The following is an 18,416-nucleotide window of genomic DNA, read 5'->3' as shown; positions in this document are numbered from 1 at the left end:
CTACTGGTCCAATTCGTCTTGAACTTTTTCGAAGAACAAAATAAATGTACACATATGAAATAACATTCCATAAATTCAAGAAACAAAAAATTGAAGTTTGAATTTTAAGTGCTGTAGTTTTGGACACGATAGGTTTGTAGCAGTCCGAAGTCCTTCCTTTGTCAACAAAATTCGTTACCCCGAATCCAAAACCTAAAACCCACAACAAAATGCAAACGATTCGGTAAAATCGGGTACTGGTAAAACTGTGAAATCGCATAGGAAACAATACCGAAGCGCTCATATTCGTTGAAATCGCACTGATGGTCAAGAATGACGTCATCACCAAACTAACAATCGTTGACTGGTGAATCCTGCAATGATACATGTTACATGTACTGTATATTTCTAGAGGTAAAACAACAAGAACTCCCGCCAAGAAATCCGTGCATGTCAAGGAAATGGACAAGGTCCGGATGTGATGATGTAAACTTCTCGAGCGAATCAGAATGGTCAGTGCAAAAACATTTTCTAAAATAACGATGAAACCGATCATCCGAATAAATGATAAGTTGTAGAGTTTCAATTCTGAGAGGGAAGTGACGTTATTGTGTGTAATGTTCTCCATTACTGTAGTTGACTAAGGTCCTGATAATAACATCCATGGAAGCATTCTTTTAAAGTGGATTTATATATTAAGTTCTACGAGTAATCTGCTGATCTGTAATCATCTCTGGAAAAAAACCCCGAACTTTCTGATCAAAAATACCTAGGAAAGCAACACTTTCTTATATATCTTAGTTAATGATAATTGATTTCTACCTGAAATCACTCTTAGGATGCCATTAGAAACAAGATAAGATACAGTGAAATCTCATTAATATTCAACTCCAAGGAAAGTGTATATATAATCATGGAAAACATTACATCATTACTTAATATCAGTTCTGGATATGATAGTCATAAGTATCATTACAATTTACAGAAATTTGATCTAGAGCAACTTTACAATTATGACTTCTTCCTTCCTCGTACTTGAGTCTTTTTAGAATAACTTTTGGTGATTCGTTTCAATTTCAGTATATTAAATGTATATATACGTAATTATCATTATGAACTTTACGTCGGGTAATTATAATAATTGACTGTACATTCGTTTATCATTACCAGCCGTACGTTTTTAATTACAAAATCAATGTTTTACTGACTGTATCTAGAGATTTTGTTCCAAAAAGATATAAAATACCAGCTTCAATAGAATTCAGAAAGAAATTTTGAGTCCTACGTAGATTTGACATTTTGTTTAAAAATCTCCGGACATGTAATAGAAAAACATATTTATTGGGTTTTTTTTTTTTTTTTTTTTTTTGTTTTGTTTTGTTTTGTTTTTTTTCCTTTACTTGAAATGTCTATAAAGTGAACTGTAATGTAGTTCGAGAGGAACGTATGTGCAAACGGAGCATGAGGGGTTTGCAGGAACAAGTTGTAAAAGTAAGTAAAGCAATCACCTATGATTTCTAGTTGATAAAACTGAAGATTCTACCTTAAATTACAAATAGCAAACCAATTTAATATATTCTTTGAGTGTACAGATCGTGTCTTATGCCTGATAAATGTAATTGCTGATAAAATTCAGGTTTCTCTCTTTCTCTCTGTGCATGTTTTTTGAAGCTATTTTGTGAATACTTCACCCTTAAGGGGGTCGACTGGGGTTTTCATTGCGCAATACTTCGCGCAGCATAGTAAATAAAGCGTATTTACTCTTTTAAAGCAACTATTTTTACATAATTTATTAAAATTAACAAAATTAAGAAATCTCAGGTTAAAAAATATAATTACATTTTTAAATAACTGATTTTTTAAACGATTTTTCAAATGATGGGTAGATAGACGTCGTATAAGCGTGTTTTGACGTTATGAATAACCGAAGTTCTTAAAGAGGGGTCATTAATTATGCCATAAAATAAAAAGTATAAAATAGATGCTCTTGAAATTTTAAACATATGAAATTGAGAATCTCACAATCTTTGTTCTAATTTTTTATATAAATCTGTGGTATCTGTCATGTTTTGTAGTACTCCATAAAAACAGGAAATATAATTAATTTTGACATTTTGAAATGCCCCCTCTGGAAACCAGACGGTAGAATTTTGTGTTTCTTGCATAAAATATACAATATAGTACTACTCATCAAATAATATAATTTGAGCAAAATGTCTATAGTAGCATTTGTATAATTTGCTCCGAAGTGCGAAAAAATACTATTTTCCTATATAATCCTATAGTAAATATACCTGATTTTGAGATGGTCCCTAAAAAATAACCAGACGGTAGATTTTCACTAAACTTGGCATGTATACTGAAGTCAATGTAAAGTACATATGGTATAAATTTAAAGAGTTTTTCTATAGTAGTTTTCACACAATAAAACCCCAGTCGGCTCCCTTAAATCTTTTTTTATATATATTTATTAAAAGAATAATTGTCTATTATTAATTTATTTATTTTGGTTTTCTTATAATACCTACGTGATAATTTGCATAAACGCTGAAGGCTTTTATGCATAAAATTCTCACGTGAGCTGTTTGATCATCATCTTAACCATTATTCTCTGTAATAACATATTTACCTGATCTTTGATTCGATAACAAAAATGATATATCCACTGTTAATTAAATTCATGATTAGAAATCAGATCTAAGTCTGCGAGCACACCCAGTGTATAGCTAGGCTAAACATAGCGTAAAGACACGTAATGAGAAAATGACTTTATGAAGATTTTTAGCTATTTCCGTATTTGTAATTTTATCGTGGAAATAGACATTTGAAAATGTAAATATTTACTTATATCCATGTGGCAATATTTGAAAACAAAATGTTTGATTGACCTGTCCCGACTTTCGATACAAAAAAAAAAAAAAAAAAAAGTGGGTCGGTAGATACATGTAGGTAAGCATATTTCTTTTCAGAAATTCTTAACGTTAACCATGAATATTCAAATTTATTGAAATTTATGATATTAATATATTAATAATAGTTGATGAAAAATTCAGGGATAAAAAAAAAAAGAAATTATATAAACAAAAATATCGTCTCCTGGAGGTTTAAAGAAGTATTGAGTAATTTTTAGCCAGTCAGTCGAGAGAGTGCCATAACAGACATTTTTTAAATTTTCAATTCAAATGTTACACATTTGTACTGGTAAATATATATATATATATATATATATATATATATATATATATATATATATATATATATATATATATATATATATATATATATATATTATTCTCTAATATGTTCTCAGTTTTGAATTGTAGGACGTGGGAACCATTCCTTCAGGCTCGGGGGCCATAAAACTTAGACGAGCTCTCTTTTCATCTCAGTCTTTTTTTTTACATAAGGAACTAATAGTAGAAAAGTGAGATTGAAATCAAAAGTGAGCTCATCTAAGTTTTATTGCCCCGGGAACCAAATGAGACCGTATATATGTATAAACAGATCGAGGTCATATGTCGCATTAGAAAGATCACTCTTTGTTCAATGGCCACAAATGTTTTGTATTGCCTTTCTACTTGCAGTAATTGCAAGATTTCAGTTAGCAAATATGATCGTATTCCCGATCTACATCCAAAATGCCTGACATCTTTTATGTTGTCATACTAATTAAATCATGATCGCTAAAATGATTCGGAATTGCTTAGCTACCTGCCAAGAAGATAGAAAGCTCAAAATACATGCTGGGTTTTCCAGTAAATGTTGTCGAGAATTGGACATCAGCAATTTATTTACATTGTTTTCCCGAAATTTTATTTTGGTCCGTTTGGACTAATTAGCCAAAGATTTTATTAGTCCGAATGAAAAAGTATTAGTATGAGACTAACAGACTAACGTTAGTGTTGAACCCTGGATTATGATTACTAATTACGATAGGCCCAGCCTTGTGTGTGACAAACCATGTACTAATAAATTAATTTAGCTGTTGATAATATGATTACATATCCAGAAATGAGCTTATTTAGGAATTTGATCATTGATTGTTCCTCAATATCATGCATATAAGGATAGCTTTGAAGAGGCAGGTCGTTAAAAATCTTCATATACTCAACATCTAGCTGACAAACAGCATTAGTACATAAAGAGTTCTGTAATCAGTGTAATGAGCCTTTGAATTATTCCGAATTCTTTGACATGGAAAGTTTATAATGAGTAACAAAGACAGCTTATATATGTGTGTGTAGGGAGTGTGTCAAGAAAAAGAGATGCTTCACAATGTTCTATATAATGACTTTCAGCCTTTTGTGTCTCATTATTTAGTGCAAGAAATTGACAGAACTCATTGTACTGGGATAAACATTATCCATTAAGTTGCAGTCGTTTAGGCTATATATAGACTGTAGACTTGAATAGCTAAGTGGTTAGAGCACTTTTTATGCAGGAATCCCAGTTTGATTCCCTGTCCAGCAGTACATTTTCTTCTTTCCTCCTTTCCTTGCTAGGTACATGAATTTTGAATCTTGTATTTTTTCCTTTGCTCCTCTTTAGGATAATGAACCCTATCACTAATCACCCAGAATTCAAGTCTGACTCATTCCAGGACAGGACTCAAGGAAAAAGAAAGAATGCCTTCAGAGTAAGGAGACAAAAAGTAATCACTCTATGTTAACTTTCATGATTGCTATGAATATGACAACGTAGGATTCATTCGATTATGTACAGATGTCTATCAATTTCAGTACAGGTGTTTGATATTGCATACAATCATCAAAGAATTTGTTTTGCTTGCCATATATATAACGCTTGTGGCATAGTATCTTGCACTCTTGATTTTGTATTTACATGTTAGAACTATAGCATCAATTTATCGAACACTTTTGCCTGAAATAATTCAAGTTATTCATGTTTTACAATTTGGGTTTGTATTGGTTTTTTAAAAGTTGAATGACAATTCTTTGAACATGTTGCAATTCTTTGGTTTATCATTTATTAATTTTGCTACAGGGTGTAATATGTTTTTAATAAAATACAGATCTATTGTAAGAATTATAAATAATTTTTCCTGTCTATACATGTATATAATAGGCAATGGAAGATAAAAATTTTAAGGAGCCTCAAGCCAAAAGAAGAATGAACTCTCCTTCATACAGTGATTCGGAACTCTCAAGCTGTAGTGACAATCCCCAGTCAACAGAGGAAACAAACTCAAGCTACAGTGAAGAGCTCACTGAGGAAGAAGGAGCTTTTGCTAAAGAAAATGTCAATATATCGATCTTAAAAATCTGAATATTTTCAACACTGACAAACAAGATTCTTTGGAGGATTTTGTGCAGAATGTGAAAATTGATATGAGAAAAAAGTATCCTGACTGTCTTGATTTTAGTGAAACTGTGAGTAAGTTTAGCCATCGTGTTAAGGGGAATTTGGTGTTTTCATATGATCTGAATGTTCTTCGTCAGATAAAGGCAAACCTACATGAGGATAAAGTGTTATATGAGAAGAAAATACTTAAGGAGATACAACAAAATAAAGACAGAGCAGAAAAGGTTGATAAGGATCTGGATCATTACAAATCTGTAAGTTTTACCATTTATTTCAAATTTTAAAGGATTGCATAGATCAGTTCACATTCTTCCTCACAAAATCAGGTGTCTCTGTCAACCCATTGCCATGGGCCCCCTGACAATCTTCATTTGGTATTTTATGGGCTGAATATAGGGAAGTCTTTTGGGAAAATTACAAATCTTGATTGTTTTTCTTATCTCTCAGCCAATCACATTAAGCCTTTCAGTGTTAAACAACTTGTAACATTTGCATTTGAGGTGTCATCTAATTCCTTTCTGTTTACATTAGGTGTTTACTTCAATTTGATGCAGCAACCTCCCCCCCCCCTCCCCCCCCCCCCAAAAAAAATGAAGTTTGTCTTATCACAATGAGTTGACACAGGACCCCTGACTTTGTGAGGATAGTAGACACTAGTTAACTGACTATGGAATATTAATGGAATGAAACCCATGCAATGGGAAAAAAACACATAAAATTTATGTGAGATTAAATGATTGATTGGTTAAGTTTTACACCAAATTGGCGCTGCTGTTTACAGGGTTATTTTCAGCCTGTGTTATTTTTGCCCTTTCACACTTACAAACAATTTTGCTTCATTTTAAAATCGCCCAGTCAGAATTCTGTTTAAGAAATTATACTGTCTTTTTTAATTATCCCCATTTTTAATTCTCACACCTGTGAGTTTAGGGAGAAAATAAAATAGGGGTGAAAATCTCCCTGTATACAGTATTTCAGCCATATATCAGCGTATCTATTTGAGAGAGATGAAAACAGAGCATCCAAATTTATACCCCAAAGTTGCAGTCAGCAGTCAGCAAATAAACACATTCAGCTGATTTAACTTAGGTATCTTTGACATAGAAATGATAGATCTCATGAATACTTAGGATTATATCTGGAAGTCCCAACCTCTTTTCTTTCATACATTTTACCCTCAATATCTCAAACCTTTGATATCTCAAAGTCCCATTTCAAGAGTTTTAGATTATCATGATAATGAGGTTGGACTCTATACATGTATACATCCATAATAATTCTGAATAATGAGTTAGGGAAATTTACATACACAACTGTATTTATTTCTCTGTAGATTTAACAGAAAGTGGTTCCCAGCCATTGAAAGATTTTTGTACAAGACAATGGCCCTTGTTAAAAGAATCTTGTATCCTAGAAAAGACATAGAGACTGTTAACCAGGCAAAGGAACAGATTGAAAGGGGAAGGCAGGGAAAGAAAGTAACGAAATCAAAGCATCAGATGAGAGATGTGGCTAAAAAATGTATGGAGAATGATGGGAACTTTTATCAGCATTTTTATTCAGTGATTGGGGGTGTACATATTTTCTTCTTTGAGCCTGCATGAGTATGTATTCTGAACAATGGTTAATGTTAAGATTTTGATTGATTTATAAATGGTTCAATTGTGTGTGTTGTTGATTGAATTTCTTTATTAAAGTAAAACATTGACTCAAAATTTTGACAGCTACCATATGAAACATATATATCCCTAACTATATGTTTTTTTTTTAAATTCCTTTAAATTCAATTTACAGACCGAGCAGTCAGAGGTAAATGTATAATGTAAATCTAAATTTTTTAGTTTAAAAAGTTTTCTGTGTCATTTAAGAACCCTATCTACCCTGCACACTAAAGAGTTTAATTGAAATCTACAGTGTATTAATTACTCAATTTTATAATCAATAATCAAGCATTCTAGACAATTTAGAAGACTAAGATAAATTAATTGAACATTTTATTTGCATGTATGTTCTCCACTGAAGTAAACAACAGTGATTTCTGTTTGATATTTTTTTTGTCTTTGAACATTTTTCCTGGGGGTAAATGCCACATAATATATATTGAAAATTAAATAGATAAGCTCAATATTTACACCTTAAAGTTTATACAATGTTGTAAAATTACATATTTTCATGGGATCAAATTTTCGTGGTTTGAGGAAAAATGTATGTTCATGGGGATTTGATTTTGCGGATGAAGAATTGTTTAATAGTTATGGATATGACATTTTACTTTTTGTGGTGGACATGAATTCTTGGGTCTCCTCATATCTGGAAAACAACAAAAATTACCACCACAAAAATTAGTGAATTCACAGTATAATTTTCTCTTTGTCCAAAAAATATTTTGCACTAGTGTATAGATTGAGCATGTTGAGGATCCTTAATTTAGTTTCATGAGTTTCTTATTAGTAAAATGAAAATTAATCTGTTCCTGCTATTTGTTGATTATTTATTAAACATTAAAGGACTAATCAGACAGTTTGAGATACCTGTAAAAATTACATGAATATCCAAAATATCATGACGATTGTTCAAGTTTCTTTTTTTGTAATACTGCATTTCCTTATGACATTCCATTGAAATTATGTAATGAATATTTTATTAGATTAAAAGATGAAAAAAAAAATGGTTTTATCTGGTAAAATGTTTAAAAAGCAAATAAAGTAAGAAGCACATAAATGGCTAAAAATTCAGTTTGAAAAAAAATTGCTCCCCCCCCCCCCAATTACTCCATATCCAGGAAGAGCTTAATATATGTGATTAAATAAATACATGTATGAGTAAATTAAAGTACTTATAAATGTTATGCTACTCTCTTTGAACATGTTTAAGCAAAATTAAACATGACATAAGTTTCTGGAAGAACAATCAAGGTTATTATTATCAGGATTATTATTATTTACAAAACAGAGGGTGAATGCAACATTTAATTGTTACCAAGGATATAAAATAATTAGGACAGAAATTTAAAAAAAAAATCACCGTGATTAAGTTATGCTCCCTGCGCTGAGTTTCAAAAGCTGACATGTAACTCTCTTAAATATTCAATCCTGTATAGCTACAGTCTTATCATAGGCATCTTATACTAGTGCTTCATTAAATTACATGTACATGTACAGTGTTTTTTTTCCTGTTAGTTATCATAATGATGGCAGATGAAGAAAATTGTTAAATATCTTTATAAATTACACAATTTTTTTTTATGATTGTTCATTATATTCTACGTTATTTACATGCACAATCTATAGGATAGGCAGAGCATTTAAAGAAATAGAAGGTAAATTGGATATGGAGTACATATTTTACATGTACATGTACATGTAGAAGTGACAGTTATGGAGTTCTTTTACTTTATTATCGTTCACAGTAATAAGATTTTTTCAAATTGTACAATTTCCTGATATAAATATCTCCGCTTTGTTTTTTTTTTCATCTGTAATAATATGTGTCATCAATTCTGTAGTGGGGTGATGAGGAGGCGGTAGGCAGTCAGATAGTGGACACCAGACCAGACATTAGTTTACTCCTTGTCTAGGCTCCCGGGACCTGGATTTAGCACAGAATCTACATTAATGTTTGTAACAGAGATGAATTATTTGCAATATGCTTTTGTTTTAATCAATTTCACTATCTTCTGTACAAGAATGTTCTTTGTATAGCAAACATGGTAAATTTTCACTAATTTTTAAGTTTAAATGTTGATGACAATACTTTGTGCCCGAACATTAGTGCTTTTGTGTTCACATTTCCCATTTCCGTATTGGATTCATTCTCGTTCGCTGCTCTGCGTCTAACCTAAAACGTAAACATAGGTATTGACTGTTCCTTTTCCAAGGACCCAGAACTAGAAGTGAACGTTACGGGTCTTTCAGATGAGACCTTAAAAACTGAGGTCTCGTGTCACAATAGGCGTTGACACGATAAAGAACCCTCACTGCTCAATGGCCCTGAGTGCCAAGTATAGGACTGAATTTGAAGCCGATCATGGCATACAATGACATCTCTATATGAGTTAAAAAGAAATTCTTGAATGGGACGTTAAACAATATACAATCAATCAAACACTTGTACAAAATTACTTGTCATCAGTCATGCTTAATAAGTTAATCTATGAAATTGTTTTTTTTTTTTTTTTTTTTTTTTTTTTTTTTTTTTTTTTTTTTTCAGGTGAAGTGTGATTTTATTGGAAATAGTACATGTAGTTGTCTGGAAGAAACATTTGACTCTGCCATTTTACAGAAAATAGATCAGAACTCTTTGCAGAAGCATTTTTTTCAATATTGAATCCAAATTTCCTGGGAATAATATTATTTGAATCCAAAGTTCCTAATTAACTTTATATAAACTCACTACATGTAGTTAGTTTTTTGTTCAATTAAAGTTTGCATCTTATCTCTCTGTGTCTGGACATGTTTATTAGGGCCCCACTCTTTAGGTGCCAGAAAGTAATCCGTATGTTCAGTTTCATTTCTCTGGAGCGTGTTTTCTCTCCCCAAGGCCCATTAAGGCTCAATCTTCACCCAAAGAGTGCCCATGGGTAGAGATTTTGCAGTGACTTTGGACCGATTTTTCCGATCAACGGTCAAGATTGAAACTCTCTTTGTGTAAAACCCCTGCCTGGATTAAATTTTCACTCCCCGGGCTCATAGTTCCCCCTGTGGATAGAGGGTGTGAAGTGACCTTGAACCAATTTTCTAGATAAAATGTCAAGGTCAGAAAATCTTTTTGTGAAAAATCCTTGTCAAGAGCATACTATTTTCTCTCCACTTGGTCCTACCTAGTTTAAACTTCACTCATAGAGTGTACATAAGTAAAAGGTGTGCAGTAAACATGAACAAATTTTCTGGATCAAAAATCAAGGTCAAAAAACCTCTCTGTGTAAAATCCTTTTTCAAAACATATTTCCTCTCTCTTTGGCCCAGTCAGTACAAACTTCACCATAGAAAGTTCATTGGTACAGGGTGTGCAGTGACTGACCTTACAGTACCTGCAACATTATTCTTTACAGGATACATGATACGATAGGATATACGCACAATACGATACAATATACGCTTGATAGGACACAATAGAATTGTAAAGAATCATTTGCTAGAAGGTCAAAGTAAAAAAAACCTGTGTAAAATGCCTGTATAACACATATTTTCTCTTCCTCGGGCCTGTTTGGCTCAAACTTCATGCATAAGAGTGCCCATGGATAGAGGATGTGCAATGTCTTTAAGCTTAGCTTTTAGGTTAACAAGTGTTCAATGTTATAGCAAATCTCAGTAAAATTCTTTTCTTGAACATTTTTTTTATCCTGTGGCTCTATCTGGTCAAACCTCACCCAAAGAATGCCCTTGGATAAAGGGTCTTTCATCCTAATGTCATCAGCCAATAACAGGGCCCATTGAGATGGTCACAGACAATGTCTAGTTTTATTGTTCAAATACACACATGTATACTGTAAAGTAATTTTTATATATGATTGTCTACTTACTCCAACTGGACTCATATTCTTAGCCTTTGGCACAATCCTATATGCACAAATTCATAAAGACCACCAAAATATGATATTATACATTTGTTGCATGATTCTGAGGGAAATATGAAGATTTAATCAGCCAAGAAAAATCATATATTCCGAGGGTCTGACTCGAGAAATCTTCATATTTCCCGACCATACAGGCAATAAATTGTTTATTATAAAGATATAACCCAAACCTTTAAAAATAAATAGAAACTTTCAAATTCCACACTTATCTCAAATTCAGATTCAGTTTCAAAGAAAAAAGTCACTGAAATACTTTATAAATGTCCCTTTTGACACTTCACAGACAATTGTCTTCTATTTCTTTGATTTTTTAAATCATCATCATTGAAAAGAAAATGGCTAATTTCATTACTACTAAGTAGACCTTTCTACTATATAACTGTAAATTTTGTGACGCCTGCTAGCGGTGCTCTTGTTTTAATTCAACGAACAATAAGTATTGAGGGAAAATGCATGAGGTCTCCAAAGAGGTTGAATGTGATGAAAAGCATGACTACGACAGAGACATATGAAGTTTTATGGCCCTGTCACGTGACTCTCAAGAACCAATCAGATAATGCGTTGTATAGAACAATTATAATGAAGTATAACCTGATAATAATACATGCTCAGTAACTATAGGTACATGTACATAGAAATACTGAAACATTCCCTGACCTTTTTTTGCACCAAATTTTGACTATGGTTAAATACAATGGAAATACAAAAACTTTTTAAGGTATTTTTGTACAGAATAACCAACTCAATGGAATTTTGAAGCAACCACCTCATTCAGTGCATATATGTATACTGATGTTAAAAGCTTTTCTTCTTCAGATTATAATTCACACAATCCATCCATCTATATATAGTATCATGATGATTTTGTAAGAAAGTATGTTCATGTAGAAGTACCATAAGTTATGAAAATAAAACTGCTTTAGAACAGGCTTAGATCAGGATTACAAAACGTGTGAGATTCATTCAAGAATTATCAATTAAATAGTTGATATTTTTAAATTGATATGGAAAGATAGCTTTGAAACTGTATTGTGTAGAGAAAGATGTAATACTTTTAGCTCTCCCGAGCCAAAGGCTTTTCCAATTAAAAATTACCCTTTTGTCTAGTCTCCCTGGCATCTGTCGCCTTTCTCATATTCTTTGCCTTTTCTTCAGGACCACTAGTCTCCACTTTCGACCAAACTTGGCATAAAGCATTCTTGGTTGAAGGAAATCTGATATTTTTCAAAGGATGTTCCAGCCCCCCTCTTAATCATTGAGCCCAGGTGTAGCATGAGGCCACAATAGGAGTCAGTTTTTTCAAAGGCTTACAAAGGAAAAAAAATCTTCTCAAGAAGAACATAACTTAAATATAAACAATATATAACAAAGAAAATTCTAATGCAAACTGCAGTAATGCATAATGTTGACATTGTAGATTAAAATTAAACCCTAGAGGCTAGAAGGAAGCTTTAAAAGGGGATATACTTTCCATAAAGACAGCAATACTGTTACATTGTATATAATGAAAACTCTAAATTTGTACAAAGTATGGTCCTTGGGGCTATACGGTGAGGTACAGTATGTAATATGAAAGAACTGCATAGCTTCAATATGTAATTATGACCCAATTCATCTTAATTTACTGTATGCTAAATTGTTGAAATCATGAAATATAAGTTGAAATTTTAAGGCTTAGGAAATAATATACTAAAAGGAAACTTATTATTTGTGACAAACTTTAATCAGAGTATGTCAGTTAGAAATCAATCTGTAACTGTTAATTCTGTTGACTGAGGAAATTTTCTACATAGAATTGATTCCAGTCGAGAAAAATAATTCTCGGATGTGGATAAAAGTTAGTTTACAGTATACGTATTTATTTGTTTGTGCCTACGGTGAATGTGTGCTTTTTCAAAATTATTTTTGATTATCCTTTTCAGATACAGTTTGTCTACCTCAGAATGCCAGAAGAGCACCTAAGTGAAATTCGGTTTCAACAGTCTCTGAAAACAGAAGGAAAAATTCATTATACCCAAACATTTGACATGCTAAAGGCAGAGGACAGAGCAGCCAGCTGTTTCTGACTTTATGTATTGGCTGGGATGTGTTCAAAACCATGGAAGAGCTCTGCTTAGTTAGTCATTCAGAACAGTGTTATAAATTATCAAGGTTAAGATTCCATTTTCCAGCAATACATCTGGTGCACTGGAATTCAAGAGGATCAGTACAAAATGACCTGATACAAATAAAGATGCAGTCTTGTTAAGACAGGATCATTGGATCTGAGAGACCAAGCAAACATAGTGATTCAGACAAATGCTGATTACAATGTAATCTCCCAACTTAGAAGATAAGGTTGAGATAGATAATTGACATATTGTTGAATAATGAACAATTTTCCATTTGTTGGTTGCAATCTGCTCACGATTTCTATTGATTGTATTTTGTTTTAAGAAATCAATTGTAAGGCGTAGACTCATTTTGAGGTTAAAGAATTATGCATTCATTTGTTCTGAATCCTCTCATTGATATTTAGAAAAAAGTTGTATGTACAACTAATCTAACTTATTAATGTAATAAGACGAAGAGTTCTGAATTAAAGAAATAATTTAATATTCTTTAAAGACTTTATAACTGAATATAATGAGCTGGAATTTAAGAAAATCTGAATTAGGAGATTAAAATAAGTCTCGATTTGCAATATTATCAATACAGTGAAACTCAGTTATAAAAAAAGTCACTTGGACCTGTGCAATTACTTTGCTATGTACGTAATTCATTTTATCCGTATAAGGAATTCGTAAAATTTATATAGCTGGGGATCCAAGACAACTTCGCTATATGCGTGAATTCGCAATATCCATGTTCACACTAAATGAGTTTTACTGGGTTTTTTTTTATAGTTAAATTATTCACAATATATATACTGAGTATATCACATATAAAAGTAACAAGGCTCATACATTGTAAATGCGATATGTCTCTAAAAGAGGTATTTTATAGAACGTAAATGACTTTTATAAATATAGCATACATTTTTTACTTCTTTGTATGTGTTTACATAAACCCATATTTTTTTAATCAGATTTATAGATTAATTTATCTATGTATTCTGATTAATACTAAAAATTATTTAAATTGTTTTTTAGTGTTTCCCCCAGATATTGTTGTGGACTTAAAATGTAAATAGAGCTAATTTTAATGTAAAAAAAAATGCGTTTGTGAAACACTGATGCCTCCATATGGAGAAAAAAGTTTCTCAAATGCAAGTCAAACTGTAAGGTCAAGAGATCAAAAACGTTGTTACCCAAAGAAAGGTCTCGTCTCATGGAATATACCTGTGAAATATGGAAGCCATAACACCAACCATTGAAAAGTTAGGGCGAAGGTTAGTTTTTTCAAAGTAAATCAAATGTCAAGGTCAAAAGTAACGGTGCCCAACGAAAGGTCTTGTCACAAGAAATACACATGAGAAATATGAAAGCCCTAGCACCAACTTTTTTAAAAGTTATAGACAAGATTAAAGTTTTTTTTTTTTCAAAAGTAGGTCAAACGCCAAGGACATAACTAAAGGTAAAAACTTTTGTTACCCAAAGGAAGGTCTTGTCACAAAGAAAACACGTGAAATATGAAAGCCCCAGTACTAACCATGGTTATGACCAGAGGTTAATAATTTTTCAAAAATGGGTCAAACTCCAAGGTTAAAAGTTGAAAAATATTGAGGACTTCTCACAAGGAATGCACTTGTGAGGTATTAAAGCCCTAGTTCCTACTGTTCGAATGTTATTGCCAAGGTTGAAGTTTCTTAAAATTTTACAAAAATGGGTCAAACTTCGAGGTCAAAAGGTCAAATATGTTGGTACACAAAGGTCCTGTCAGAAGAAATACACATGTGAAATTTGAAAACCATAGCTCCAACCATTCAACAGTTTCTGCAAGGTTTAAGTGTTTGCGGAAAAAATATATACTAAGTAGGAAGACGGACGGACAGGGCAAAAACTATATGCCCCGTTTATTATGATATCGTATTGTATAGGTAAGTAGAATATCTGGTTGTAGCCTTATCATACCCACGTAGTTCCAATCTAAATAAAGAGATCGTTCATAACTGCAGGCAAGAACAAGGAGACTTTATAAATGAGCTTGCTTAGAAATCTGAGATGGCAGCCCATAGAGGAGATTTGAAGACATATATCATTCCATAACATCACAAGAACTCTGAAAAAGAGATGATCTGGAAGAAATACTTTGTTCAAAATCCCGCATTTAGCTTTTGAGCAGAAGTAGATGTACGTCCCCCCCCCCCACACACACACACACTTGTAAAAACTTGAAAAACAATAATTTCATTAATTGACGTTTATTGTGAAACCTGTTATTCTTTGTTATGGATATTGTACTTCAGGTGCTCTTATTTCATTTCCATCAAGGATAAAAGCAGCGAATATGCACATTTTAATGATAAATTGATTTTTTTTTTTGGCGGGGGGGGGGGGGTGTAAACATTAGCTTTTAACGCCCTATGAGTAGGCCGAGTATTTGATTCAAAGGACTGTATTCAGAAGAAGAAAAAAACTGAAATGCATTCATTTGATCAAAGCACATTTAACTTTAATTGTAACTTAGTTTAATTGTAATTTGATTTGTAATTTAATTGTAATTTAATTTAATTTTAATTGTATTTGATCAAAAACGTATTCATTAGTTTTCTCTTTTCATGTAACCAAATTTATTACGAAGTACAAATTGTACTTCGGGTTCGTTGCCACGATGCTCTCAGTGAGTAATATACAAATTTTTCCGATAAATTTATTACGAAAACCTACCAATAGTCCTTCGATATATATAGATATATTCACAACTTATATTGTAATCAATGATTTACCATTATTTCAATTACCATTTTCACAAAAGCATTTTTTTTTTATGGTCATGCAGCTATAATCACCTCGTTTTTCGTTTTAACATCGGGCTCGATGCTTTCTGATGTTCTAGAAGTTTCCTTCAATATTAAGATTGGTGAATGACGAAAACAATTTACACATATTCCTTTTTGATCGGTTATCACAGCTTATTTCTTTTATATCATTTAAATCAAGTTTTGATTGAATAATTCAGTAATGAACCTTTTATGAAATAAATAAACGATTGCTTGTTGTCATTTTCATTAAAATTTGCCAGTTACTTAGATCCGCCAACGGGAACCGCCACTGTACTCACGGTTTTTGCTCATTTTCTGAAGGAATCAAATAAGGAAGAAAAATACATCCCTGAATGAAAACTAAGCAAGAGTTGGTCAGTGTAGGAAGTGAGGAGATTGAGGGTAGGGTGGTTGTCCTTCCCTTCCTAGAAATGTAATATATGCTTTGAAATGGCTTATTATTATCGTTTAATTAAATGTTTAAGTTAATATCTATATCACAAAAGAGCTTCCATATACTGTTCTAGCGAAAAACTGAGTCGTCGATTGTAAAAGTCTGCGCTTCTCGTAAAAGTCCATTAAGGTATTCAATGTATAAAGAAGGGATTTAGAACAATTTTGAATCGTTTTAAACTAGTTTAAAATACATTGCTAGATAACGATGAAAGTGAAATGAGCTAAATGCACATGACTGAAAACAAATAAGAAGCTGATCATTTTGCACCTGAAAAGTTTTTGAAGAGTTATCTGCCCTTGATGAAAAGAAGAAAATTTTAATTTTGTCAAAATATCTGTGGTAAATGATTCATTTTATTTCATATTTTGATAAAAAGAGAGTTTATGCATATTTTCACCAAGAGATTTATATGAAATTCACGTTACTTTTTACAATATCTTAATTAAACATGCGTTGCCCATAGACTTCAATGTAAAATTTAAGGTGCAATTAATTGGACAGTAATTAAAATTTTGTAAATTCCTTTGGTGGGGTATGTTTATTTCATAACACCTTCAAAATGTTACCATGATTAATCATTTCGGACCATTCATTTATTAGGTACAAAATATGGTCGTTATACATTGAATACCTTAAGGCATCTTTTTCTATTTATAGACGTTACTTGATGACGTCGTGACGGAGTGCTTCCTTTAGCCTACGACTCATTAAGTCTAAAGAATGGATAATAATATTCAATGCTTTTATCTATGATTTTTTCTGCAATATATATGTTACATGTCACAAAAAAGTGTTATTTCGCCGAATTCCGATCTATGTGCTGCCTTAATATACATATACAATGTACCTGCGTAACGTCTTTGCAATCTTGTTTTTACATCCTTGACTTGCTTTTTTCCTAAGCTTACTGCCAATTGTTTTAGTAACATCATTTCTTTCATTTATTTTAATATCTTTTTTTTTTCTTTTTATGATTTCAATACTTTTTTGGAAAATGTCTTTGACCGCATCCCATTCAATTATGCAGGTCTTCTAAGAAATCTAGAATTCTATTTTATAGTAAGATTGGAAATTTCCTTTGATTTGTGTCTTTCTTTTTTTCAACGTTTTTTTCATCTCCGACTTGTCATGACGAGATTGGTCTGGATTTTCAAAAATCCATCTTGTTTCATTTAAGATAATCTTATGAGGGAATAAGAAGCCTTCGATGACAATTGCATCTTTTTATTTCACGAAATTCAGTCAGAAGATCTTTAATTTGCATTCATGTGTCAAGATGCAGTATGTAGATACACCGTACCTTCCCATTGCCCTTTCCCTGATTTTTCTTTTCTGACAATCTTTGCACTCATATATCACACTAAAATGTGTCGTTTGAATTTTGAATTTCTTCTCACTATTTCAGTGCACGCAACTCTTGACTAAATTAAAATATAGAAACAATATACATGTATTGCGGAATTGAATTGCCTCATGAAACGTCATTCAGTTTTTATTTTACAAAGTTATGTTTAAAATGTCTTTCAGAAGGCTAATTAAGTTAAAACCAATATATATCACAAAACGGTCAAAGTATGATAAATATTACAATAAATGGATCGTTTGTAGGTCCATGTAGTAAAGAAATGTCGCCATTTTGTTTTTGCGACAGCCATCTTGAAATGGCGGAAACTGCCATGGCGAATGATGAGTTTAGAAACACTATTATCAGACAGATAATTGTGCCACATTTCATGCTTGCATGTCTACACAAGTGAAATATTTGAGAGAAATTTAACTCTACGCCGCTACACTTCACCCTACACCGCAGGGTATGATTTAAACAAACGTCAATCTACATTACCTGAAAATGCTTCTTCAGGGCCCTTTAGATTTAAAAAAAAAAATGATCCCACCCAATTTTTACTATTTCTTAATTATCTTACCTTGGAAGAGGGTGTGGCTCTTCACTTCATTTGTACAAACCTGAATGCTTTCCACCCAATGATAATCTGTACCAAGTTTGGTAGACGCTGGCCCAGTAATTCTGAGAAGATGAAAACGTGAAATGTTTACTACGAGAACAACGGTGACAAAGCCAACGACAGACAACGGTTAAATTTTGATCGGAAAAGCTCGCTTAAGTCTTCGGTTCATGTGAGCTGAAAAAGGAGAATTGTTTTCTAAACACGTATTACCCA

At 32.2% G+C, this 18,416-nt stretch overlaps 1 pseudogene; it reads left to right on the top strand.

Moving 5' to 3' along the window:
- Positions 1-4,531: 4,531 nt before the first annotated feature.
- On the top strand, positions 4,532-12,997 carry LOC133193893 (uncharacterized; annotated as a pseudogene).
- Positions 12,998-18,416: the final 5,419 nt, after the last annotated feature.

The sequence above is a fragment of the Saccostrea echinata genome, unplaced genomic scaffold (assembly GCF_033153115.1).
Source record: "Saccostrea echinata isolate AGI-Se365-2 ecotype Australia unplaced genomic scaffold, CSIRO_AGI_Sech_v1 ptg000028l, whole genome shotgun sequence".
Lineage (NCBI taxonomy): Eukaryota > Metazoa > Mollusca > Bivalvia > Ostreida > Ostreidae > Saccostrea > Saccostrea echinata.
This window is presented reverse-complemented; position numbering and strand designations above follow the sequence as displayed.